The 27,737-nt window shown below is 36.7% G+C and overlaps 1 protein-coding gene across 2 annotated transcripts in view; it reads right to left on the reverse strand.

The window, feature by feature from the left end:
- Positions 1-27,737, reverse strand: part of MARCHF1 (membrane associated ring-CH-type finger 1) — a 224,432-nt gene that overhangs the window by 104,812 nt on the left and 91,883 nt on the right. The window contains exon 1 of one of the 2 annotated variants that reach the window (XM_036381785.2): positions 21,508-21,588. The exons of the other annotated variant lie outside the window; for it this stretch is intronic. The gene's annotated coding sequence lies outside the window, so the exon portion shown is untranslated. Of the gene's footprint in view, positions 1-21,507; positions 21,589-27,737 lie in introns of those variants that run through there. 2 annotated transcript variants of the gene reach the window in all.

Raw genomic sequence — 27,737 nt, forward strand, 5'->3', positions numbered from 1 at the left:
AGAGATTTGGGATTGTTCAGCCTGGCAAAAAGAAGGCTTCAGGGTAACCTAATTGCAGCCTTCCAGAACCTGAAGGGGGTCTACTGAAGAGATGGAGAGAGATTATTCACTGTGACAAGAGAAAGGGGATTGAAAAAGAGTGGGTTTAGATTAGGTATTAGAAAGAAATTCTTTCCTGTGAGGAGGGTGAAACACTGGGGCACAGGTAACCCAGAGAAGTTGTGGACTCCTCATCCCTGGAGGTGTTCAAGCCCAGGCTGGATGGGTCTCTGAACAACCTGGTCTAGTGGGTGACGTCCCTGCCCATGGCAGGGGGTTGCAACAAGATGATCTCTACAGTCCCTTCCAACCCAGGCCATTCTGTGCTTCTATGCTTATTCTCATTATCTTACTATTATTGAAAACTACCAAAAGTACTGCTTAAATTGCCTAACATATTTTTAACTCCATCCTGCCTTTTATAAAACTCCAAACCTTCAAAAACAGATGCATTGGTGAATGATTTATTTCCTTAAGATCACATCCTATACTGTTTCTGATTTTTTTTTAACATGTTTTAAAAACAAAGCAAATACTGAAACCAAGGGAAGCAATGCTCACATAAAATCTTAGCATCAGTGCACCAAATGTTTCATTTGGAAGGTCCTCTGAGAGCTGCAACCATACACACAAAAACACAATTGTATTCTGAAGCATTGAATGCAATAGCTCCAAACACAGAAAACTTGATCCAATACCTGGATATCTGGTTTGAAAAAAAAAGAAGTGTTATTTTATAAAGCCACAACTTGGAATTCAATACAACATCCAGGGGTCTGTCAAACAAAAGGTCCCACAGACCTTCGACTGAAATTACACAAACTGAGAAAATATGCAATCCCCTTTGAGGATGATTTTTGTTGACTCACATCATCTTTGGTTAACTCTGGTAGAGCTCTGTGCATGTAAAGAGGACAGACTTTTTGGCAAAGTTAGTGACGTGAAACAATTCTCCTGTAATTTCTAGTACCACCAACAGCTGTTGCTATCACTAGGATATGTCTATAGTATGACCTATCAGGGAAGTTCAGAAAGGCAAGATGGTTTTAGAAGTTCAGTCCAACTCTGCAAGAATTTGCCTACTTCCTAAATAAGCACACACAATCTGTAACAAATGCAAAGCTCAAGATTATCATGGTAAAATCAAGATCTTGGATTTCAGCACTGCTCCCCAGAAGGACCCATGAAGTTTTAAATGCAAAAGTTGCAAAGGCATTAATATTAATGATTTACCTTGTGCCAATCCAGACTGCTCAAAATAACTTCAGCTCACACAGAGCTCAGGAGGGGAGAAAACCTTCTCTAAGAAGAGTAAGTACCTACTGTACCCAACACAAAGGCTGCATGTCCAATACTTGCTTTTCAAATAGATGCCCAAAGCTGGAGTGGAAATAGTGCAAAATGTGTCAACAGAAATTTAGTGCAAATTTAGTGCAAAATGTGTCAACAGAAAACATAGCTTTTTTTTTTTTTGTTAATGCTTGTTTATTTTTGTTGTTGTGGATTTTGTTGTTGCTGCTTTTTAAATCAAAACTGATTTTATTAGTCAGCCCTCATCAGATCAACACGATTCATCCTAATAGCCTCTTTATCACTATTTTGGCCATTGGCCATATCAGTAAGTGTATACCTTACAGGAAAATATTCAATCTCAAATGCATACAAGAAACAAAGAAATTCTAAACCTGAATGCCAATGTTGGGTATTGGTTTTTATACTTTTATTTTATACAAGAAATTTAATTCATGATTTGAACATGAAAATAAACCAAAACCCAAGGGAAAAAAAACCAAACAAACAAACCAAAAAACCTCCTGAAACAGAAGCTTCTAAATAGGTTATATCCTAGCAAGAAAGCTGAAACAAAGGGAGACAGCACTTGCAAAGCCCTTGTGTTTGTCAGATCACTAAAACTGACAGTGTTGAACCACAGAGAAATAAAAATAGAAGAAAAATCTTCCACTGAGCCACTGAAAGATATTTCAAGAAGTTCACACATTTCTGACAGTGTTTCTCCATGCACAGGGGCATGGACAAAATGTTTTCCTTTTTAAAACAACTAGTAAGAGCTGCACTCACAGGATTTAAGGAGGGGTTTCTTGAATCCTAAAACTTAATGGGCTCTTTTATTAATATGTTTACATCAATAACAATATTTATGCTGTTACAATGGTAACATCATACAGAAATTTTGCAATTTGCATGGAACTTTACACATTCAGTACCACTCTCAGGTATATCAGGTGTTGCACAGCTTTTCCCCTTCCTTCACAAGCAGAAAAAAAGCATAGAAAATAAGGAATATCCTCCTCCTACTGCTGATTTCTACCATCAAATCAACCACGTATCATCCATTGCACAACCCCCTTGCAAGGAAGGGAGAAACACTCAGCTGTTCACAATCACCTTTTTCTTTCCTTTAGAACAAACACACACCCAAGGCCAAGCTTGCTGGAAAATGACAAATGCCCATAATGAGCTATATCCAAAAGAGGACAAGAAAGAAAACCATATCTCCAGGAACAGTGATATCTCTTGTGTGCCTTAGAGAAAGAGTAGCAAATCTACATATCTCCTATGGTTTACCAGTAGCCTTACTGTGAGATGGTATTAAAACATATATTATGTAAGTACACTAATGGGGATAAGAGGGTTGCCTAACCTCCCAAGATAATTATCTCTAATCTAGTTTCTTGGAAATATACTACCACAGACCAATTAGAGTAGATTTTTGCTGGTTTTCCTGCTTATAAAAAATCCCTTCAATATACAATCCACATCCTTAACTACTTCTTCAACAAAGAGGCAAATATATTTCAGAGTAACATAGAAATGGAGAACTTAATATCCTTTTAAGCATTACTCTTTCCTTAATTATTCACTCTGTTTACACTTCCTGGTTGTTAAATTCTATCAAATAGGAAGATAAGTATATCTTGAGCTCTGTTAGATTTGGAGAACTTATCTGCTGAATTCACTTCATTACTTTCTAAAAAGGGAAAGAAAACACAACTACTAAGTCATGCTTTCACATAATAATAGAAGTCTCTCCAAATAATTATCACTATGCCAAACCCACAGATTTTGAAAGGGATTTAGTACCTAAATGCATATCATAGAACTTAAAGGTGTTTTGGCACCACATTAAAATATTTGGCTCATTTGAGCTTAACCCTCATCAGTTCCTGAAAATTAGGTGCAGTGACTTAACTGAGCAATGGACATTGAAATTACACCCTTTCATCTTCACTGCTGCAGGTCCTATTTACTCCTCTTATTTTTGTGTTATTATATTACCTTAACCTGGTTCTAGATTTTGGGATCACATCACATCCTGCATATAAGATGGCAAAATAACTGTCACAACTCTGGCCCAAACTTCAGATTTTCCAAGTCTGGACTTTGGTGATTCTGGTGAGGCCAAAGAAGTTGCATTCTGTACAGGTTGGGCAAGCATTTTTCTCCTCTTTTACTTCATTCCATGTGGACTCCATGTTCACACCATCATAAACAGCCATACACTTCATTTTGAGCAGAAAAAAAGAGCTGCTTTCACGGGTACATTAGAAGCAACAATGAATAATGAGTACAGTCCCATGAAGGATGAAACATGGGTAAAAGTGCACTTTATAAGCAGGAATGCTTAAGGCATAATAACAAAGCTGTTAAAAATGTGTCATACTTGCTATATTTAATGTAACAGTAACATAGCAATTGCTATGTTTTAATCAGTATTTACTGAAGATGAGATATTAATGAGAAAAGGAATTACTGTGTATTAAAACTACTAACTCAAAATGAAAACAAACTAAACCCAAACAGCAGCAACAAAAAAAAATTAAGAAATGTTTTTTTTCTGATTTCTGCTGATTGCTTACACTGATACTTCAGGAATTACTGAAGATTCCATTCATCTGCTTCACTAAAATGAAATTCCCCTGCTGATCAATAGGGAAGGAAGGCATTCCTGCCGCCACTGCTTCCTGAAGATATTGATCAATAAACTTACTCCTTTATGTGTAGGGGAAAAGAAAGGAATCTTGCAAATTGTTTTAGGATTCACCACTTTTCAAAAGAGCTAATTATGATACTGCTTTTATAACAATTACTTCATAACAGGACTTTAACCTTTTGTGAAGAAACATAATATTCTTGAACTTGAAACCATTGCTTTTCTCAGCTGAAACATTATTTTAACAAACAGTGAACTTGTATGATTTTAATCCTTTTAATTAATACAGTAAGTAAGTAACTGAATGTTTTAGCAGCAACATGGCTTGACTTCAACCTTGATGTATAAGAGCATTTGAATTTTTAATAGAAAATAAAACTCCTTATAAAGAACAGGTACAAGAAACAAACTCACTAAGCGTCTATTTAGTAGAAAGACTTTGGATTGTCTTCATATAAATACACATTTACATGTAAGACGAAATAACAGATCTTTCTAAAAGGAAGATATACAAAATTGCAAAATCGTCCTGCAATAATGGATCCAACTCTCCCTAAATTATTTCTTTATTGTTGTTGCACTGTTTTTTCCCTAATTCTTCATTAATTTCCTCTAAGTTTCTCAGCAAGACCCGTTTATATTTATCTTTGTGTCACTGTAGTTATGAAAAGTGATTATGAAAAAAGGAATACAGAGGAAATGTTTGTAGGATCAGCATTATCATAAGTGCTACTTGAAAAGGACTCAAGGGATCTCAGAAATCATACTCTTTGTGCAGATGAGCAGGAAGTTTATTACGGTCTAGTTTAAAGACTTAAAGCTTTCTAGAGAACTATCAGTTTTGTATTTTTTCAAATAATATTCAAAGGCACTCAAAACTACCCAAACTGTATTCTGTCTTCATTTATTGCAATTCTGATTCATGGTAAGGAACTGCTGTAAGGATTACAGTGTTACATTCCTAGTGCGTGACAATAAAAATCTCTATCAGCCTCTCAAATGTGTTGCAGTTTAATAGGGCTGTAAATTTTGCTGGTTTACCTGTCCAACTATAGTTTTATTGTTCACTCTTAAATGGCATCATGGTCTTTTGCATTTTGGAAGCAGATGATGTTGAAAGTCTTCAAATAACAAACTGTGGAGAGCAAGACAGAAGTCTTGCTCAAATTTAAACTCACATAGTATTTCCAAATGACTACTCAAGAATATAAAATACTGTACACTTTTGGGTAAAACAACAGGGTGTCTGCTGAAGCAAAAACAAAACCTGTGCAATGATCTGCACACTCGGAATTTTAATGGGCTGGATTTACTACATCTTCATCTGATTTTACTAAGGAAAAAAAAATAAAATGTGTATAACACCAAATGTTAGCTGGCTTTTAGCCTTCTGCTACAGCCTCTTCTAAAAGGAGAAAGGAGACAAAGGATGGGGGAATTAGATACAATTTATGCTAGTTCAATATCTTTTATATCTCCCAGATGATAGATGTTTGAAGTACCAACCCTCAAAATTCAATTAAACTAATGCTCTTGTGTTATTTGGTCAGAAAAATTCTAAAACTACTCTGTGTTAGAAACCAGAATTAAACTGTATTATTAGACAAAACAGAAAATGAAGGGCCTCACTGCAGAAACAAAAGCTGTCAAACTACAGTCGGCTATAAGAGCACTTCAAAGGAGAGACCTATGCCAGCAAAGTTACACAAATAATATCTCTCCATAAACCAATTGCAGGTAGATGGGTGTTGCTTTATTAACCACTAATGTATACTTCACACAGTAAATATCAACATTTTGACTTAGCAGCACTACCTGCACTATCAGAATAGCCAATACAGTGAAATTAATTACAGAACAGCCAATACACTGAAATTAAACCAAGAACTGAACAGATGAACTTTTAGAGACCAAATTTTGGTATGTGACTTATTTCAATTGAATGGGAGGGAAGTAAGGATAGCACATAAATCACTCAACAGTTTGTAGCTCATGCAACAATTTAAACAACAGTATTATCTTAACAGCTGTAAGTCACCACATGTCAAACACAACTTATTTCAATATTAAATTATGGCAAAAAGACAACTACCAAATTTGAATGTTTGATAAAAGAATCAAAAAGACAAATAATGTCAGATGTTGCAGGAATCATACTGGAAAAAAATAAAAGTAAAGAAAATACACCTTGAGTTGTTTACTATGCAAATTCATCTTGCATATTTCCTATTCAGGAAACTTCAAAACACAAGAAAAATCACATTATAATCAACTTCAAAATTAATTTTTTACCACTGTATGATGAAACTAAAAAAAAGTAGAAGTTAAGCCATAATTAGAGTGCATTCTTAAGGTATTCTGAAAGGCAGGGTTTTTTGAAATTAATACTTGCAGAAGGGAAACCAGTAACTTCTTTTTTTCATTGCAGCAATTTTTTGTTGTTATTTTAGCAGGTTTACGTAGCAAATACTATCAACAAAAGGTAAGCAAAGACTAGAAACTTCAATTATGCTTTCATTTTAAATCTTTATCATGATCAAAGTAAGTAATTTTCCTAGTTTTATTCATGGACATTCCTGTTCCATCTCTTCTGAACCTTTTCAACTGAGAGCACAGAGCATTTGGGCCAAAGAGACAAAGTTTAGCAAGACTTTTAGCACAAAAAACACCTCCACAATGAAGTGTTGAACAACATAAACTGAATACTGCCAATTTGTTACCTTAGCAAGCTTCCTGAAGAAACACTTGTACATACATACATATATGAGTGTGTCATGGGGTGAAGCTTACTTGAAGGCGTCATTCAGATAAAAAAGTGTCTGAGCCATAGGTTTGCCCACTAATTAGATGAAAAGTCGAAAAAATAAATATAGTTGTCCCTGATGACACATGTAAACGGCATGGGGAAGGCTGAACCAAATCTCTTCCAAATGAGAGGGTCTATCTTGTTTCCCAGCTATGTGAAGAAAGAAAATAAGGCAGACATACAACTTTATGTTGTTTTAATGTCTTAATGGTGAGAGGCCAAAGAGTCAGAGAAACCCAGGAAACAACCACGAATTGCCCTCAGATGCACGGGAAAAACTCAAAGAGATTAGTTGGGGCCATACAACAACGAAACAATTGGCGTCTTAATGTGATCACCCACATAAGGAACTAATAAAAATGGAGAAAGGTGCCTGTCAATGAGATGCCCTGTATGGGTGCCACAAACCATGCAGAAGGCTGAGTCTGATGTGGAACAGCTGGCCACTCAAGCCAGCTGCAAGCTAGGACTGAGCACATGGGCCCTTTGGAGCAACTACCCTTCTGCCCCCAACCTCTGGTGCCACTCAGCTGGGCCAGAGGGGCAGGAGACTTGGTCAGGGTGTGCATCCTTACAGTACCTGCCAATTTCATAGAAAACAAATCTTAAACAGAAATTGCTGTCAACCCACTACACCATTCTGGTTTGCAATTTAGTATACATTTTTTTACCAAATACTTATATGCCATGCTACACTCTTGTTCTTGCAGGTACCAACCTATATTCCCCTGGGAAAACACTCTTTTTTCCCCTCTAGAAGCTTCTATTTTATGTGCAGAACTTTCTTACTTTAAATCCACAATAATACCACTAAGAAATAACAATTGAATTTGCACTCTGGGGGACCTCAAAATGCAATAACATGTACTTCAAAAATCACTCAGGTTAAATACATTTTGCCATCACCAAATTTTAAATATATTACCGAGAGGTGGGACCTACTGGATCATCAAATAATGTTTTAATTTATTAAATTAAAATAATATGTTTTGTATTTAAAGTTGAGCGAATTAAAACATATCTGACACTGATTAGGTGGCATTTAGTATTAGCTGAAAATTCTGCAAACACCTCATGCTGTAATACAGCTCTGCATTTAACAACTACTCCAAAATTTGAAAGCTAAGAAAACAATATGCATCACTAGGCTTCATTTCTAAATGTCATATAAGAAAATAGGTATTGACTTTATGCGATCACGAACAATACTTAAGAGAATGCACAAAGATTAATTATTGATGCTCAGAAATATTTGAAAACAATTTCCCACTCATCAAATCCACATACACTAGGTAAAAATAATACAGATATTATAAATGCTTGATCATGAATGTCAATATTTTTTTCTGTTTGAAATGGGAGTTTTCAATCCATCTTTAATTATTTAACGAGTTATCGCTTCTTCTTTTATGCATAATTTCAGTCTTTCTTCAATAAAGTTCCCTATTAAAACAAACAATACCCCAAAAAAGTTCAAATGTAATTACAGAAATAGCTTCAGATGCCCTTTACACCGGGGAAAAGTAATTATGTCAGAGTACTACTATATCCCCTGAGGCATGCCAGACTCCTGCACACAGAAGTCAGACTACAGACTTGCAGGCACATACACCTGGCATCTTCCAGTTGCTGACTGCTGCTCTCAGTCATGAAAATTGTACAAATTCATAGTAATAACAGGAGCAGTGTGGCTAGCTTTGTCAAGAGGTACCTTCTACCAGCTGCTCAGCTCTGAGAAGCGGAGATTTTTTGATACCTTCTTTTCCTTTAAACCCGTAGTTCTTACACAGAAAAAAAAAAATCCACAAAACTACAGTTGGTATTTGTGCTGCACAGGTCTTTACAGTCCATGTATTTATTTCCTTTTGTGTATATAAATTTTATGGAGCATCTACTCAGTGCACAAAGTGTTTAGAATTGATTTTCCTAGTGACACGCTCTGCAGTTTTTATATCCACAATTTTACATGCATGACAAATAATTGCTATTCAGACATGTATTTTCGGGTGCAGAAGTGAAGACCAATGTTTTATAACTTGGTTTTTGGTGGCCCTAACATCATACCAAATGTAACTGACTTTATGAGGATGCCAGCTAAACGTTCCCTGTTGCTTTGTGCATAAAATAGATGTGTTCTTTACCCTGAAACTACCACACTTCCTCCACCTTTTTCAAAACCAGCCCTTTTCATTAAAAAAGGAGTAAATTTGGGCAAGTCTTTGCCCAAGGTTCAAGTTTTTCAAAACTTGATTCTATGTCAATCACAAGTAAATACTTTTCATGATTATCTTAACAGTACTTTCAGCCCATATCTGATGGCTTCAATTTGTTACAATTTTAGAGAAATTATATCATAGGTAGCTGCATGAGGCATAAAAACCCTCTTTGGAACTGCCATGAAAAACAACACCCTACAAATTGCTGGAAGAGACAGGAAAACAATCCATACACTGGCATAGAACAGATTTACCATTCCTTATAGAACCAATTTTTAAACCAAAATGACTCCTACATACAGTACTCAATAAGCAGAAATAAACAAGCCCATTAGATAAAGCAAAGCTACCAATGATGCAAAACAGCCAAAGCCCATCATGTGAAAAAGAAAAAAAAAACTAAAACCAAACCAACCAAAACATACAAACAAAAACCTCCAAACACCACATGACCCCAAAAAATCTTTGTTTAAAAAATGGCTAATTATTGAGATAATATATTGAACATAGCTTCAGCAGCCAACTTAGACCATAAAAGACAGCACAATTAACAACTGAGAAGACCCCCGCACATAGACCAACATGTAAAGCAAATAATGAAAGAAAACATATAGATGAATAGTAATAAAAGTTGGTTTCTTCTTCTTCATCATGGGAAGGAGAGCAAGTGAATCTGCTTCTACAAACTACATCTGAAGTGATAGTTCAACATTAAATATTTTAGCAGCAATTCAGGCAGAGTAAAGACCAAAGAAATATCATTGGGTTTTTCTCTCATTAAACTGAAGTAGCATAAAATTAGGAACAGTTATTTGCACTGCAGATGTAAGAACTCAGACATGCTATTATGGCTTAGAATGCCACTTAAACTTAGGTGACACATAATATTACATTATTATTTTCAGTAAAATTTTCATTATCAGTAATGTAAGAAGACATAAAACCTATTTTGCAGTCAAAATTTTTGATTTCAAGGCTTAGTCTACTTTGACTACTAAATAAATAGTATTTATTACTATCAAGTATGTTATTTATTTGTTCTATTTTGAGCAGAGTAATAGTCCACTAGTAGCAGAGGTACAGCATTTGTACCTTTAACATTCTACCCTTCTGATTCTACTCAGTGCCAAACACTATTCTGCCAGAAAGTGAATGGCAAACAGAATATGCTCCTGCACACCAGAGAGTATCAAGTCTTAATGTAGGGTTTCCAAAGGAAAAAAAAAACAAACAACAACAAAGCAGATGTCACATTGAAGAGCTTAGTTTAACATCAGTCAGACACACTTCACCTGCACTCATCCTATCTGTATGTTACGTTACCACACAGAGACATCTATATTAACTGGGGTAATCATTTCAGCAAAAAACATTATATGAATCAACAACCCAATGATCAGATGTTTAAATTTTTTCCCTAATTCACAATAAATTGTGTTTAGCAAAATGCTGCAGGTTTACCATTTTTCAGAACAGACACAAAAGTGATACCTCAAAGTTTTAAAGAGCAGGTCGGTCACTTGTGTCACAGCAGTGTTGTGAAGTGTGACAGCAGAGTAGCTGTTCCCAGTCATGCCATAATCTATTTGTTTAAGCTTAGCTGTTTGACAATAAAGGTTACATTAGCTTCAGAGAGAAAACTGATTCTGTCATATTTCTCCTAAAACAGCTGGACAGCAGCAATTCAAAAGTAGAGAGTTCTATATTAAGATCTTAAATGAACTCAAAATCTTCTGTCCAGGTTAGCTGGTGGCAGATGCAGAAACCATGAAATCTCTGGAAGTAAAAAAAGAGCAATGCGTTCTTAGAGTTGTATTATTAAGCAAGAATGCCAAATCTCTCTTACAAACCATTGCCTTGCATTTAAGATTGCAGAGAAAAAGTTTGATACTACAGTCTGTGAAAATATGCAAAAGGTATTCTGAACGGTTTGGCTTTTCCTTGCATTTGAAATGTTTTGAAGAAGGCAATTCTGAATGATGATGTTCCAGTTCACCATCTTTTTAAAAGGTTTCTTTTTAACTCCTTGCACATTTGGTATCACCTTTTAACCTTCTCAACTTTATCTACTATTAGTCTTCCAATGTTTTATAATTTATGATTTTTGTTCTTGTGCGTTAATATTCAGAAATTTTAAATGGACAGTGAAACAAGTAGTCCAAATTCTCAACTACACTCAAGACATGCACAAGAGATAAGTGACTAACATTTGTTTTTTAAACAAAGCTTAAAATGGCAAAAACATGGAGTCTCCACATAAGAAATAGGTAGATCCAAACTGTGTCGTATGCACAGAACTTCCATGATTATGTGGGAACGGTAAAAGTGTAAGGGCTTATTGTTTCCATGGAAACTTTTTACCTGCAGGATCCACCCACAGGAAACTACACAACACATCCACATCCCTGAGAAAATGGACTTCACTGGGGGATTTCATAATGTTCTATGAAAGCAGAAGGAGCAGTGCCACACTTCAGAGGAGAAAAATGAAAGCACAGAAAATTACATCTGGAATTAGAACCAAAGTCAGAGCACTGCAAGGTGTCCATCAAATGTAGTCCATCAAATTGTCAAAGAACAGCATTCATAGATAATAAAGGGAGCAGGAAGAAATACAGCAGAAAAACTTCCATCAAAAATTACGCTATTTTCTGCATTAAATGGTTGCCCATGGATCCTGTGAAGAGGACTGTCAGCAAACCAGCATTCAGTGGCTCAGGAGGGCCAAACCTGCACACTACCTGCAGACAGGGGCTACAGCGGCCATTCCTCACTAATGAGACTTGAAACAGATTTCAGGCACAGCATGTGGATAGGCTGAGCTCGCAGCAGCACTGCCCTGTGCACGCTGTGACCTCCTTTCCTCACTGGAGGAGACTGCAGCAGCATTAGAGGGTCTTAACAGGCATTCCTGTCACTGCCCATCTGTAACAGTGAGACAGCACTGTCAATTCAGGAAAACCAATTCACATTCCCACCTGTGTCTGAGCTCTTGTATTCAGAGCAGAAGTCTGGAAGTGCTCAGAAAATTGCAGATTCAGTGTCATTCCATGCACACAGTGTTCACAGTTACCCAACTGACTCCTCTCTGGGCCATGTACACTGCCAAACCACAGCACTCTCCAGCTGCACCCAGCATGTGATACAGCATACTCAGACATCCTGGTGCCTACTCACCAGCACTGCAGGGTTCACTGCCAAAAAGCAAACATGTATTTCACCAACACAGGTGAAATTTCACCTACTTTCACAAGGTTTGACCAATTAACCATTTGCCCTGTGTTAATGTCTTGCCTACCACTGGAAAAGTCAAGTGATCAGAAGGATTTTGTTTCCCTCTCAAAGAAAGAGTGTCTGAAGTAAAAGGGAAGGAATAGCTAAAACTTACAGATACTAACATGGCATTGCTGTGAGACTCTTACCCTCACTTCATTTTGTTCTTGCACTGAATACTTGACATTTGTGTCCTATACTGACATTAAGGTTCCTGATTTCTTGCCCAGAAGCACAGGGAGTACTAAGAGGGGAAGTGTTTGCTGCATCTTTATCCCTCTCACGACAACAAAGCCATTGCAACAGGCTACTGCAGTAATGGTAGAGTACAGGATGGAAAAGCCTCCCTTTAAGCATCTGCAAGCATGATTATTTTAAGAGAAATTACAGTGTGGGGGGTTTCTATTTGGGCTGCCACAAGACAACAAATCTCTCTAATAAGACAAGCATTTCTTTAAAGTCAATAAGACATGTCTGTAACTACTTTGAACTTTTCCAGCATGATGGTACTGTAAAATACAGCTATAATCTCAAATATATTTAGTGAGTAAACTAAAAGGGTTTCCTTAGGATCACATGTCAAGGGGTTAAGACATACACCTAATCACTCCAGGAGACAGTTTCCTTATTATTGACACTAAAATAATTCAACCTCCTATATTCACAAAATCCTGTGACTGCATAGCTGAACACACTTGGCTAATAACTGAGATCAGTGAAGGTACAGACATGCTAACTACTGAAAAATTTCATTCCACAACATGGATAGTCCTAAGAAACCTAATCTGAACAAGGAAATGCTTCCACTGTCTACACATACTGCTCCTGCTGCCACAATTTTAAAAGGCAGCACTGATACAGAAATGAAGTCCTGAATCTCACATATTCAAAGTCCAGGAGAAGAGTTGAAAGATCTACTGATACTTCAAAGTAGGCTGAGAGCCAACCTCCATCTTCTTATCAAAGTCAAATTATGCCACCCTGAAATGTAAACCTGCTGATGTTTGTACTCCCATTAAAAGTAAGGTGACACTGTCAAATTACACTCTCCAATACAAAATCTTGCCTTTTTATTGAAAACAAAACCAAACAAAACAGGGAAAAAAAGACAAAGAAGAAAACCTCAAAATCATAAAGTTACAAACATACATATAAATAGGAGGTAAGAGATGTGTGTATTTTATGAAAATTGTTTCTAGACATAGGAAAAGCCTTTGCAGCAGAGAGAAGGCCAGGGGCTGTGACAAACCCTAGGTGATCTCTGCTGTGGCAGAACAATGCCTTCATCTCTAAGTACAGAATTCAGCAGATCTGCAATAAGCACCTCATTTTAAAGAACAAGAATCAACAAGCCTCCTGCAATTTGAGTAGTTTACACATGTGCACATTGCAGAAAATAGAACTGTATTTCTAATAAGCTTATGATTCTGAAGCCAGGAAGCTTCCAGAGCTGGTGATATGAGCTGAAAGTGTCTCAACTAGACAGAAAATAATCTTTCCCTTTCATGGTAAGATTGATGAACATTCGCAGTGTCTTTGAGAAAGACCCTCAAGTTAGGCAAGTGTTCTCTGCCTTAGAAAAAAAAAATCATACCAAACTCAGCATTATTTTGTTCATGGTTATGAAGAAGAACTAAATATTACTGTCAATAAAAGCGATTTTAGTATTACTAGTAATAATTTTATAGAATTCTATATGCCTGAATACACAGGATTTTAAAATTTCTTGTTCAGATAGCTAGATGCAGATGAAACTGGAGGAACCTATTAGGCTAGCATCAGTTTTGCAATGCTGGCAGTTTATTCAAGCAATTTGAGCCTCTATTGTATTGTTTCTTAACTAATCAAATAGTTGCCAACAACCAGATTTCAATGCCTGAGAGTCATCTTTAAACAGAACAAAATATGCTGGGGTGTATGTGACCATGGAAGCTATTTTTAAAAATGCTGACTAAATTCAAAAATACTTCTCTAAAATGAGTCTTGGGACACAGACTCTGCTGACGCCTTCAATAACTTGTACTTGAACTTTATTTGTAACACACCAACCCCCCAGAAGAAAAGCATCTCCACCAGGGCAAACAGCTCACAGAACTGTTCATATTGTGAAAGGTATCTAGAGAAAATAATCTGTTTTTCAGCTTCCTGAACTGTATCCAGTTCCTGGTACCCTATTCAGCTACCAGGTTTAGACACTACAACACATTCTGCAAACTGTCTCAGTTACAGACATTGCTTCAAGATAAATCAGGACCCAAGGAAGTCATTAAACTAAAGTATAGAAGCTTACAGCTGAAGACAAAACAACCATCAATTAAAGATGGAATACTTTCGTGTTCATGGTTTTGGATTCTTGGGGTTTTGCATTTATTTTTAAAAAACACCATTTAGCAGGAAAATTCTACAATTAATTTTAATATGGAAAGTCTTCCTCTGTAAAAAGTCAGATTAACTTTAGAGAGAAATCCAAATTAAATAAAATCTGAAGCCTAATATTTTATTCTCAGAGACGTTTTAGACTGGGGGCGGGGGGGAACTACACACACAAGCCCAATTCAATTTATTTGAACTGGGAGTTCCAGAGATATAAGGAATTATAAAAGCTTTCTTCATAAAACTTGTAGTCAGACTTCAGCAGCAACAAAAGACACATGCCAGCAGATTGTAAGCACTGGCTACAAACATAAAGAGGCAGAAGGCTACTCCAATATGGAATCTTGAGCTTCAAATCCTTCATCAGTGAAAAGATCAATTTTTAAATCAATATTAATATTGGATGCTTAGTCAATACACAGCAAATTGGAGAAATATGCTTTTACGGACTTTTCATAACAAACTTGATCAAAAAAAAATGACCATGCAGCCAGTAGCCTTTGCGTGATCTTATCAGGAAAAGCAGCCTATAAAGAATTGCATTATCGCAAAGCATGCTAATAAAAGCACAGCAAGGAATCTCTTATTTTCTTACTGGTAGCACAGTAATGTTTTTATTCACAGAAATATAAAAAAGAAATAATGTCTCAAAATTATTATAACAAACCCAGCATGTTAACTTTTCCCATTTCTTTCACTGTCATGAAATTGCTTGTCATAAGCCCCACATGGCAGACCAAAAGAGTAACAATTCCCAAACAAGGACGATAAGACTTACTGATAAACAATTTTCTAAAGCATCCTAAAGATAACTAAGCACGCCACAGGCTGATTTATGGGTGTACTTTGGGAGCACTTCAACCATTGATCACAGAAGCAATCTATCACCACAAATATACAGACAAATTTCACTAGGAAGTCTCTTCAACTGCAGATGCAGTTGGATTTCCATGCAAACATAGCACTGAAGTACAAACAATGGTCATGTCAAGAAAAGAAGAAATACCATATAATATTGATGATAAACAGTATTAGCAATTTTGTCATAAATTGTGTATGATATCATGTTCAACATGAGCTTTACATTAAGAAAAACTATGAAAGGAAAGCAATACATGTCAGAACACATCAGTAATCTGATTCATATGCCAGAGCTTCCCCTCCCCATTCTCCCACCCCCACATTTCTTGCTGAGTTAAAAATCATACCTCCTAACAAGACTGGAATTACATGACTCTTCCCAGTCAGCTGTCATTGAAAAGAAACATCCCTACCCTTCCTGTAGAAAAAAAATCCCAGTGTATTTTAGGTAATGAATGACCATCTCTATCTGTTAAGTTAGAAATTTACCTAAGAAATTTTTAGAATGTGAGATAATCAGCCACAAAACCAAAACCATCTATCTGGCTTATGAATTATTTCACCAATATCTTGCAATTCTAAGACTTTTATTCCTTGCATTATATGCCTTAAGCAATTTTATTAGTACTGGTATAAATGAAATTGTCACATATTAGGAGTTGCCCTATTCTCAACCTTTGATAAAGTGACCAAAGCCACCAACAAATTTAAGTACACTAAAGATTACACTTCCCTATGTAAAGGCAAAATCCCAAAAACAAAACAACCAGACAAAAAAACCCACAACAAAACCCAATACATCACTTGACTTAAGGCTGTAAGACAATAAAACAACATCAATATGTAAGGCCTTTGCCTTTTTTCCTTAATTACAGATGTTTCAAGTATCAATTATCTCAGTATGTACTTCACAACTGCCATGAAAATCTTTTAAAAGAAATGTAAAAGCACTTTCTTTATAGCATGTAAGGAAGTCTAAGCCTTGAAACATATTTTGTCTATCATTACATCTACTTAAAATTAAGTAGGTAATAAGTGAGATAACACAGATAAATGTAAAACAATTAATTCCCATCAATAACATTTAGGTACTGCTTCCTCCTTTAAAAAACCTGTCAATTTCTCCTAAACTACTTACAAGCTTTAAGGCAAACATTAGCAGTTACTCTAGTCTAGTGCTTAAAATAAACATTAGCAGTTACTCACAAGTGCCATTCACAAGACCCCTTAGGTTTCAGTCTCAATTCTGACTTGAAGATCTCCTTACCAAAAAATGCATGCTCTACACAATAAATGAGTGTACATAATTTCAAGCAACATATTCTTTTTTTTCCTTTAAGGTACAAACTGTACAGAAAAACCAAGTTCAAATTCAATTTACTATACTCCTTCATAAATGCCAAGTATTTCCCAGGTAGCATTTAAAGCCTCCAAGGTAACAGGTCTTGTTCTGTCTTATTGCTTCTGAGAAGGCAGAATATGAAAACTCTGCTGAAGAACAGAGAGGTCCCAAGTTTCCTTCAAAGCACAGAACTGTGCAGGGTGCAGAACTAAATTTCATGCCAAAGTACAATACACAGTGGAGTGAGGATTCCTCCCTGCAATTTATTGCATTTTGTGAACTTCAGGTGATGATAGTCATCATCACCTCTGCCAGAATATTAAGATCAGAGAAACACAGTAGGCATAAGAAAACCATTTACCAGTTATGAGCAAAAAATCAAAACTAAAAATAAATCAACAATAGCATGGCTAATTTGTTACTTGTTAACTACAGACTATCAAACTTCGTAACTTCTTTAGGATATTGGGTTAGGTTTTGGGGCAACAGAGTAAGACTCATCTCTATAACAAGCAAGTTATACTAGCATCTGAATGTGTCCAAAAACCATACTACAAAGGTTATTTGGTTGGGGCTCTTTTATTTAAATCAAAGTTTTGAAAGTAACCGAATCAAGATTGACTGACACCTGCCACTGCATTCTTCATTTAGGTTATTTTCTACTCTGAAATTTTTACCTGCAGGTAACTCATAAATTTTCAGTACCATGTATTGAAAACTGCTCAGGCTGAAGAGGTGCAGTATGTACACATTTAGTTTGGCATCAAGAAATGTCTTCTCTACCACAACATTTTTGACTTTTACATACTTGCTCCTACCACTCTAAGTGTACAACATTCAAGTCTGGCTTTCCACAGTAGTCATGGCAGTTTATCCAATGACCCTTGCAAACTCTTCGTTAGTGTGAGTGTTTTCACTCACTTGGCCTGTCCAGTTTTCTCACTGGATGAAATTTTCTTTCTGTATTTAACTTACTTTAGAATAATTCATGCCTGTACAAAAGCCAATGTAAACTGAGACTACTTTATGAACTTCACAGTGTATATTCACAACAAAATAATAAAATTATGAGCCAGAGTAGGCATTTCCTCAACCATGTTCTTTAGGAAACATATACATTTCTTTTACCTTTTTTATTACAGCAGAGAAAATCAACCAGATGTTCAAAGTAACTGTTGAAATATTACATACATATAAAATGGGGGTCGTATGTCACCATGACATTGGTCCCAGGACACTGAAACCTATGTATTAAAAAAACTAACTAATTTTGGAGTCCTGATGACATAATTTGATCTTTAGGTTACTGATTTAATTCACTTTGAACAACAGTTCTCTTAGTAAACTCTACTGAAAACAGACACCCAAGGGTTTTTCTCTGTCACAGAAACCCAATTCCACACTTCATTATAAACTTAAGATATTTCTCAAATATCGAAGAAAGCTGAATTAACTATTTAATTAAAAAAAAAAAGCCCACATCATGTTGTGAATGCACTTTATACTTTAGTCTTCATTTCTGCAACAAACTTTTCCAACTGCATTAGTAAAAGAGTAAGAAAGACAGTTTGTACACTTAAATGTTTGGGGCAAAGCCAGTGGCAATAATGACTGGTGAACTTTCCTAAAATCAGAGAAAGAAACTAGCAGAAGATTATACCTGTGTATGGAAATATAGTGTACAGCTGCTGCAACAGGTTATTCAACATCTAAGCATCTTCACTGCTTCATTATGGAAAAAAACCTACTCCATCTTTAGGCTACATTTAAAGAGGCTCTATAGCTAAATTTGATGCAAATTCCATTGTTAGCTACATCTTCTGCTAATTATTATTGAGGCAAATCACTGAAGGACTGCAGGAATGGCCTGCACTAAAGTTTTTACTTCCACAAAGGACACCGCAGAGAAAGTCTGCCTGCAAACACTCCCTGTAGGCATTGTTATCACACCTCTACTCCCAATATTGGCCAGAGGTCCACTGTGGGCACTTGGGGCTCTGAAGTGATACTGCACTCAACATCCTTACTGATAGATCAGTGTTAGGCAATCATCTGTAAGTGTGTGCAGACACATATTAAAACTTTCAGATAAAGCATGTGTATGAGCATCCAACAATCACAGAAAAGCATTATAGAACGAGTTTCATCATTAAGAACCTCAGTTGTGCATGACTAAGGCAGATTTACGAATTCACCATGAACTTTGAAACAGTCCACTGCATCCAGCTCTGCAATTAGACAGAAGATGAATTCTTCTTCATAAATTTTAATGCTGTTGTATGAACATAACATAAAATTCTTCAGCAATAACAGGATCTGGCATACAATCCTAACAGTAGTTAACCCTAGCAACTGGAAGACCTTTTGGACATTTCTTTTTTCCATGTCTTCCTGAACCAGCTTGATGCTCTCAGCTAGAAGCCCATTTAACTACTTTACTTAGCTTCCACCTCAAAAAGCCTGCTGATGGAAAGACAGAGGAAGCAGGTACTTGCAGAAACAATATCAGAATACCATGAACCCAGAAGACCCTCACGAATACAAACACTGAGGACCAGCTAGGGGAGTTTCCCTTTGTGAGAACCATACCATGCAGGGGTAGACCACCATCTACATACGTCTGAGCAATCTCTGTCTAGACAATAAAAAAGCTGGTTCACTACTCTCAAATTACACCCACAAAACAAACCTGAACATCATCACAATTTACATAAGTACATATTTTAGGGAAAGCAGTTTTCAGTGCTTGGACTACTATCTCCATCAATAGCACTAGGGAGTTTTTACACTGTATGAATTCCAGCCATAAGCCTTATAGGATAAGCAGCAGTTTGAGCAGAATGATTAGGCTCTGACCAGCAGAGAGCAGTTTGGCAAATACATTTCAGTGAGTATAGAGATGTACTTTAAGTTTGGTTTGGAGTTTTGTAGGGTTGGTGTTTGGTACTTTTTCTATTAAGTTTAGAAGAGAACTTTAATGAACTTAGTTATACATGTCATTTTACTCTTTTCTGATACATAACTTCCACAACATTCAAGAAGAAACTGTTTTCTGAGATACTGGAGTCTTGCTGAAATGACCCAGCCCAGCCCTCACAGGGAAAAAAAAAAAACAAAACAGCAAAGTGCATGAGATGATTCTCACAACTCAGATTCTCTACAATTCCCCCTCCCCACTAAGTCTCACATTTATCTGACTCCTGTATGAATATTGCATGTATTCTTCAGTTAACTGAAGGATCAAATTAAAACAAGAATTCAAGAGGACAATTTAAGCCAGGTAACATGATATATTTTTGCTTTTCACACCCTGAGCCTTAATACACAGAATGGTTTTCACCTGAACCTTCACGTTGAACCAATTTATGGAAGAAAAAACCAAACCAAAATTTTCCATTTCAGGACAGAAATCCCAAAATATTATGACTCTTATGACTGTGCTACCAGTTAACAACTGGAGACTACTTCCAAGGAAGGATGCTACTTATACCAAAGTGCTTAAACAAAAAACAGAATAATCATTTTCAGTGAACTTGTCATAGCCAAATATTAAGAAAAAATATTATCTTTAATTTAAAAAATAAAAAATAAAAAAAACCCCAAACAATACTTGTCCACAGTCTCACAGACCTCTTATGATGAATATCAACCACCTGTTGAACTTAACAATTTCTGGAAAACTATGCCACACAATCCACCAGAAGAAAGACTTCTTTCAGGGACACAGTTTGTCACAGTCTCTCAGACAACACTTAAAAGACATCGTGTTTGTTTTCGCAATAGTTCCTTGGTTTCCATACAGCAATAGGAAAAGAAAAGCACAGAGACAGAGAAACATGTCTGTAAAAAGCAGATGTCTATGTTACATACATTTACTGCTATATCTATCAACAGACTACTTATGTTTTGGGTTTGTAAGGAATGCTTTTTTTTTTGGGCTTGCACAATGCATACTTAACCTATACAGGGCAAAAGAGATTCCTACAGGTAAAAACACCATTAAAATTGCACAGATTTTCTGTATTTCTTTTTGTACTAACCATTAACGTAATATGAACCTACAGTTTCTTTTTAACTGGGAGATAACAGGATACAGTTTTTACTGATGAAACAACACTTGTGTATGTTTACAAATCAAAGAAAGTCAAGAGATAAAAAACAAAACACTGCTGCCTTTTAAATGGTAAAAAGACTAAGCTTATGCCTAATGTGAGTGTCCTTATACCAGGACGCTCACATTAGAAAAACAGGCTTTAGTACGGTATTTTTGTTGGTTTTAAACAAAGACAGCAATTTTACTAAAACTACTTTTCCATCCAACCTATTGTAAAGAAACTGCTACTTGACAGCTTACAGGGAACAATAACTGCCAGTACAAGCAGGCTGCACTCATTTAAATGAAAGCATTAAAACCCCCGATGCAGTTTGTAACTCTCTTCAGCAATTTATCTGACTTTTGAAGCAGGCTCCCTGTCCCTGCAAGGCTGAGGCGCTGCTCTCACAGCATCCCCTGCAGTGTGCTACAGCTGCACCCCTGAGCGCTCTGCAGCGCTCCAGCCACGCCGCATCCTGCATCCCACATCCAAACCCACTGCCTACCACAGGCACATCACCCTGTCCCAGCAAACTGAAACCTTCCTCTTACCTCCACCTCCTTGCTCTTCTCTTTGTTTGTGCCCATTGAACTTCTCCCATTGCTGGCAGTCTCCCGCGCTGGCACTACAGAAATCTGCTGGAGTGGCATTCTTACAGAGCTGCACGTTGCCAGTACCTGTTTGGATGCCTTATATCTTCACTCCCCCCGAGTAGCCCACCTGTATAATTGTTCATATCCTCTCTTTGCCAAGCTCAGCTCTAAATAAAAAGGGGAAAATATTATTTGAGAAACGGTGAAGCCAGGGTCTTCCATCAAAAGAAAAAAAAAAAATCAACAAAGCAGAGCAAATTGCAAACACAGGCGAGACACAGCAAACAAAGAAGTGAGGCACAACAATCCAGGGAGTTTCACATGCTTAGAGTGATGAGTTGCTGCAAGTCTGTGTCCCTGGAGCACCCCGCCATACCACTATCCCCCAAGAGCACTGTGGGAGACAATTCAATTTCTGTGTTACCTAATAACTGTCATGGAAACCAAGGAAACCCAGGTCTCACAGGCCCTGGTTAGCGATCGCTTCCCGCTAACGGCACCGGCTCCCACATTTGCAGCAGCTGCCACTTCTGCTTTTGTCTCCCATCCGATTCCACAGGAGCCCACTGAGCACCCCCAGACACTGCCTCGTGCCCGCTAGGTGCAGCAGCAGAAGGCTGAAAAGCTTAGTGTCCTATTTTGGAGGCAAAATCTCCTCCTTTAAAAGCACAGGAGAGCTTGCTGTGTCCTTCATGCGTCTACAATAATCTGCTTAGGTCAAGGGATCTGCCTTGAAGTGAGGAGTAGCAGTGAGCAATCGAGGTGTAAAAAGGAAGACAAGACTGGGAAGGATTGCAAATGTGCCTTCCTGAGGTTGATAGTAAAAAGTTAACCCTTTGCTGCGCTCCTCTTTTCCCGAGACTTGCCCAGAAGCCAGCTCTGCAGGATGAGCAGAGGCAGACACACACGTGCCTTTACAGTAGTCACACACACCCTGAGAATGTCACTTATGTGAGCTTCTCCCTCCCAACAGCTTCACTGCTCTCAGTCACTGTGGAGCAAAACACTCAGGAAAAATGTTTCAGCATCTCCCCTCACCTTAAAATGCAAAACAGCAGAACAAAGTCACAGGTGTTGTATTACAAAAATGGATTTGAAGAAAGGAAACTCCTGTTGTTTCTACTTCTTAAAATAATTATTATTCTTCATAAGTATTAGGAATGCCAGGAAAACTGGTTTTGATTAAAAACAGTAAAGAAATTATTAGATCAGAAGCCAAGTTCTTAGCTGTATAAATTATTCTGCATAAATAATGCAGGAATAAGAAAAAAAATCCCCCAACAGGCACCAACAGTGTTTTAATATGCTGTCAATTAAAGAAAAAAAAATATTACCTAAGCCCTGAAATACATCATCTTTATTTCCAGCTGTACAGAACAGCACTTAGAATTCTGACAAGAAATAATAGCATTATAAACAGCCTGGATTCTCTTACAAAGCCAGTGGGGAGGATTTAAAATACTGTTGATTCACTACTCCACTACTTTAGTTACTATTTCTCCGTCTAAGTTAATAGAGCTTACAAGGGACTAGCCTGAGATAAATTGAGATCTGGTTCAGGTTGACATCCTGGTTTTACATCACTGATTTAAACTAAGGTATATTGACAGGCTGTAAGAGAAGAGTTCATCGATGCATTAACAAAGAAATATAATCTGTGCTAGGAGTTTAGAGATGCTGCAAGATTTGAGTATAGGTGCACATCTTTATAACATATATATTCTATATATCTATAGTCATGGAACAGATTTACAAAGAGTAAAATTAAGTCTATTGACATTTACACGTTTCCTTTTACACATTTTTTGTTATATTTTACATGGTAATTCCATTTTTAATTTCCAATATTCCAAAATCAGTTTGAATGTAAGTTTAAATAACTTTCCATATACACAGGGAGATTCTGAATATAAAGGAAAAAAAAAGACAAGCTCCAGCTTCACCAAGACATTGGTAAACCAAAAATTCATTCCAGAAATATTCAAAGACAAGAAATGTTATATACTAGGCTAGTAAAGTTTTACTTCAATTTTAACTTGATGATAATGCAAAGGAAATTCCTTTTTAGTTCAATAGAATGTTTTAAAGCTACAGAAAAACTCTTCTCCTTCCTCTGAGGCACAACCAGATTAAGAACTCCTAAACCTGACTCTGCTTTGTCATGATAATCACTTACCTCTTTGATAAAAATATTGATAGAAAAGTAGAAGGTTTCTGGTATTAAAATGGAACCTTCCTGTAAATGTGCTTTCATGTCTAGTAAAGCTTAAAAAAGTCAACCTACCTTTTGATACTGTGCCAATAATTCTGCATTTGAAATCATATATACTTGAGATTTAAATCAGAGATTTCTGGGTTAACCAGCAATCTCTTTAATCCCATCTGTTTTAGCCAGAATAAAGACCTTACAGGGCGTGATGTACTCAGTTCTTTCTAAAATGATGCATGGCCCCTTTCTTCCCCCACAGTGAACCTATGACATCAATATGTATATAACAAAACTCCCTAGTTCCAAACAAGGGCTATATTTTAACATTAGGTAGCTCCATGCTTGCATTCTGCTTAACTATTTCACTAATTACATTTCTTAACCATGGGGAGACTTCAAATTCACGTGCAATTGCCTTCCCTGTACATATGCTGAACATGGCTCTTCCCAGCCTAAGTGGCAGAACAACCAAGCCTCATGCTGCTATACCCAGAAATACAGAGATCACCACTGCTCCATAGTAAGGAAGCTGTTAGAAAATACAGGACATATCCAGATGCATATTGTAAAAGTCAGTGGTAGAGGTGTGGCTGGGATCATTTTTCATTAGCATTAAGTTCAGTTTTCTGTCTTTGCTTTTTCAAGTTTACTCTGATAGAATTATAAAACATAAAACTTTTGCACAGGTATTAATACACCTATGATCTCAGAACACCAGAGCACATCTTAAACAAAACTATTGATTTCAATTTACAATTGTTTTTAGCTCCCAGAGTCCCTAAGTTATAAACAAAGTAATTTAATATATACACACACAACCCTTCTTGTTAGAAAATGTATCTACTCCCACTCATCCTCCATGGTGAACAGGCTGTGGTGTCCTATTTAAAGAACACTAATTTTGGCAAATGTACCACCCAAAGAGTCGTAATTTCAGAGCCATGCCTCACCTGAAGGACAGTGCGCCAGCTGCTCAGTGAAGTATGAAGCTGCTGTGCAAAGCAGCATGATAGGGTTTCAACCTCAGGAGGGCAACAATAACAAAAGAGAACTGCTCACCTGGAGCAGGCGAAAGTGACATTGGCAGAGAAAAGGAGTATGTGTTGGGTGTGCGTTAGTAATTGATTTTCATTAATACAATTCACAGGTCTTGAAGCAAGTAACTACAGAAAAGAGAACTACCATTCCTCTCTCCTCTTGCTTATTGCTCAAAACCCTACTAATCCCAATTCAGAAAAGCCAAGGAATCCAAATCTTTATTTTCAGTCGCCCAAAACATTCCCCTTGGTACTCAGGACCCATACATTCCCTGCACAAAACATGCCTAGAGCCACTTCCATAACAATCTAACAGCAAAAAGGGATCAGAATTATAACCCTACATACACACACACTATGTTTTTAGTTTAATTTCATAAGGAGCACATCATCTTCTCAGCATACCCATTTACACAAGACCACTGCTTTGAACTATGAAGACAATCTGATCAGCTATGGTTACTGGTTCAGCCATGGTGATGCAAGTGCCAATGAGAGAATGAAAGACAGCAATACAATTATTTTGTAATACAATTGCAAGGAAACAATGTACTAGTGTACCAGAAGCTCACTGGCAGCTTGTATACAATAGCTCTGCTTATATATAATAGCCCTGCCATTGCTTACAGAAAAATTTGTACAAGACTCTTGAATTGAAAAAAACCCTAAGTTTACCTGCATAAATAACACTATCAGAAACAGATAATTCTAGCTCTTTTTTACTCACACAAAATCATGTTTGGATAAGATGTACTTCAGCTTTTATATGATCTTTCAGCAAAAAGCTGTATTGAAGTAATATCGTGGACATAAAATACTTAGAAGGTGGTTGTTTGGACTTCACATTATTTGTAAAAAAGACACACTAACTACGAATACACAATATACGAAAAGGTATAGACAAATAGTCTATAGTCTTGAGATTTAGGAATGGCTTTCACTTTCCCCAAAAATTAAACAGAGTTAGAAACACTGTGCATGGTATGCTCCTTTTACCAACAGGTATTGCTTCTCTCATAATCACAACTTAGGTACAGAGACAAAAGTCTGAACTCTACAGCAGCTCTGGAAGCAGATGGATACTAGGAGGTAATCAACTGGCATGAGTACAGTCACTTCATCCAGCAGAAGCTAACCTAAATTAAAAGTGCAATGAGCAGTAGTCTAATGCACACCAAATAGGACTGCTGTAAACCAATCCCTTGGGCTTCCAAAGCATCCTGAAGCTGACACTAGAACCAAATAAAGTTGTCAGATAAATGAAAAATTCCTTTAGATTTTCTCTCAAGCCTTAAGCCTACAGGAGTACAAAGTTAGTCATGGAATTAGGGAAATCATGAAACACATCTTTGGCCAAGCACAAATATTCCAAAGCAGCAGATTCCAGATGGGAATGGGAAAACCTGTTGTTCTCTGCTATCTGAATAAGTATGTCTTAAATACTGTTCTGCACTGTGTGCTGGCTTCACATGGAGGAGCATCAGGAATGCAAGTTTTCAGCAGAAGTCATGTTCAAGTAAGTCCTCAGCAGAAGAAAATTTTAAAAGTTATTTTAAAAACTTGAATAGAATTTGCATTCTTCACAAATAAGAATGAATGGCTGTGAGATACCGTATTAGAATTTGCCTTTTAAATGCCCCATGAAGTTGGTACAGACTGGAATGCAGCCATCATGTTACTAGATCCTTAGGGAGGTTTTGGCAGCTTTTTGCCTTGCCTCCTTCAGCTTTGCAATTGACTGAACTGCTGAGAAGTACCACACGATGTAATACGGTGCATTAGAGCAATAGAGGTGTATTAAAGGTATTAAGGAGGCAATCAACTGAAAATTTCAAACTAATATCTTTGGATATTTTTCCTACGTTGCCATTCACAGGATATTGGACGTTATTACACATCATTTCATCAACAGCATCACTAAGCACAGGTAATCTTCCCCTCCACTGAGAGACTAACAGAAGTCAGTGCAAACACAGAGGAATCTATTTGCCACTTGTATATTCTGTGCAGATATATTACCTAAGTAGAACATCTTAGAATGTTTCTAAAACATCTGAAAATCCAAGGTCATGGAATGGTAAAAGTCAAAAATCGAGTTAAAGATCAAAAAGTAATAGCTGAGACTGAATTAAAATATGACTGGTACCTCAAATAAAAGTTTACCCAGCCAAAACTTAAATTCATCAGTGAGATATGAAATGACAGAATGGTGATAAAACAGATAAAATGTTGTCCCCAGCTATTAAAATCAATTAGCTATGCTATGTCCAAGCAAAGAGAAGTAAAACCAACTGATTTTCACCGCCAAACACAAAGACCTTCACAGATACCTTCAGTGTAATGTTTGCATTAAGCTTACTTTATTTAAATTAAACCAAGCATACTATTCCCTCATCAGACTAGAGTGTCCCCATGAAACAGGGAACAAGGGAAGACTTGTAAAGTTCTAAAAACTGCCAGTAACTTGAACAGCTCATTTACAATTTTTGTTTAAATGTAACTAAACTTATAAAAATGATCAGAAAAAGTAAATTAACAACTTTTAGGCAGAATGGGCAGACTATGTATTTAACCAATTTACACAAAAAAGAACTGAAATTATGTTGTTAAAATGTCCACTGAAGAAATTATTTATACTACAGTGACACTTAGCTATTCACTACACAGACAAGATTTCTATTATGTTTATTCTAACTTGCAATACCCAATTTGTGTGAATGCCCACATGTACTAGGAGGTCCTATTACCTCTGTAGTTCAGATGTGAGGAAAATCTACCTTCACAAAGAACTTTCAGGCACCCCTCTGCTTACAAATGTTTCTGACTTTTAGCAAAGTAAAGACAGTATAATTTCATAACAATATATATTGATATATGTATTTATAATACATAAAATTGTGTTCCTGCATTTGTAGTAGAGAAAGTAATCTGCACACCATGCT

Source organism: Molothrus ater, chromosome 4 (genome assembly GCF_012460135.2).
Source record: "Molothrus ater isolate BHLD 08-10-18 breed brown headed cowbird chromosome 4, BPBGC_Mater_1.1, whole genome shotgun sequence".
Classification (NCBI taxonomy): Eukaryota; Metazoa; Chordata; class Aves; order Passeriformes; family Icteridae; genus Molothrus; species Molothrus ater.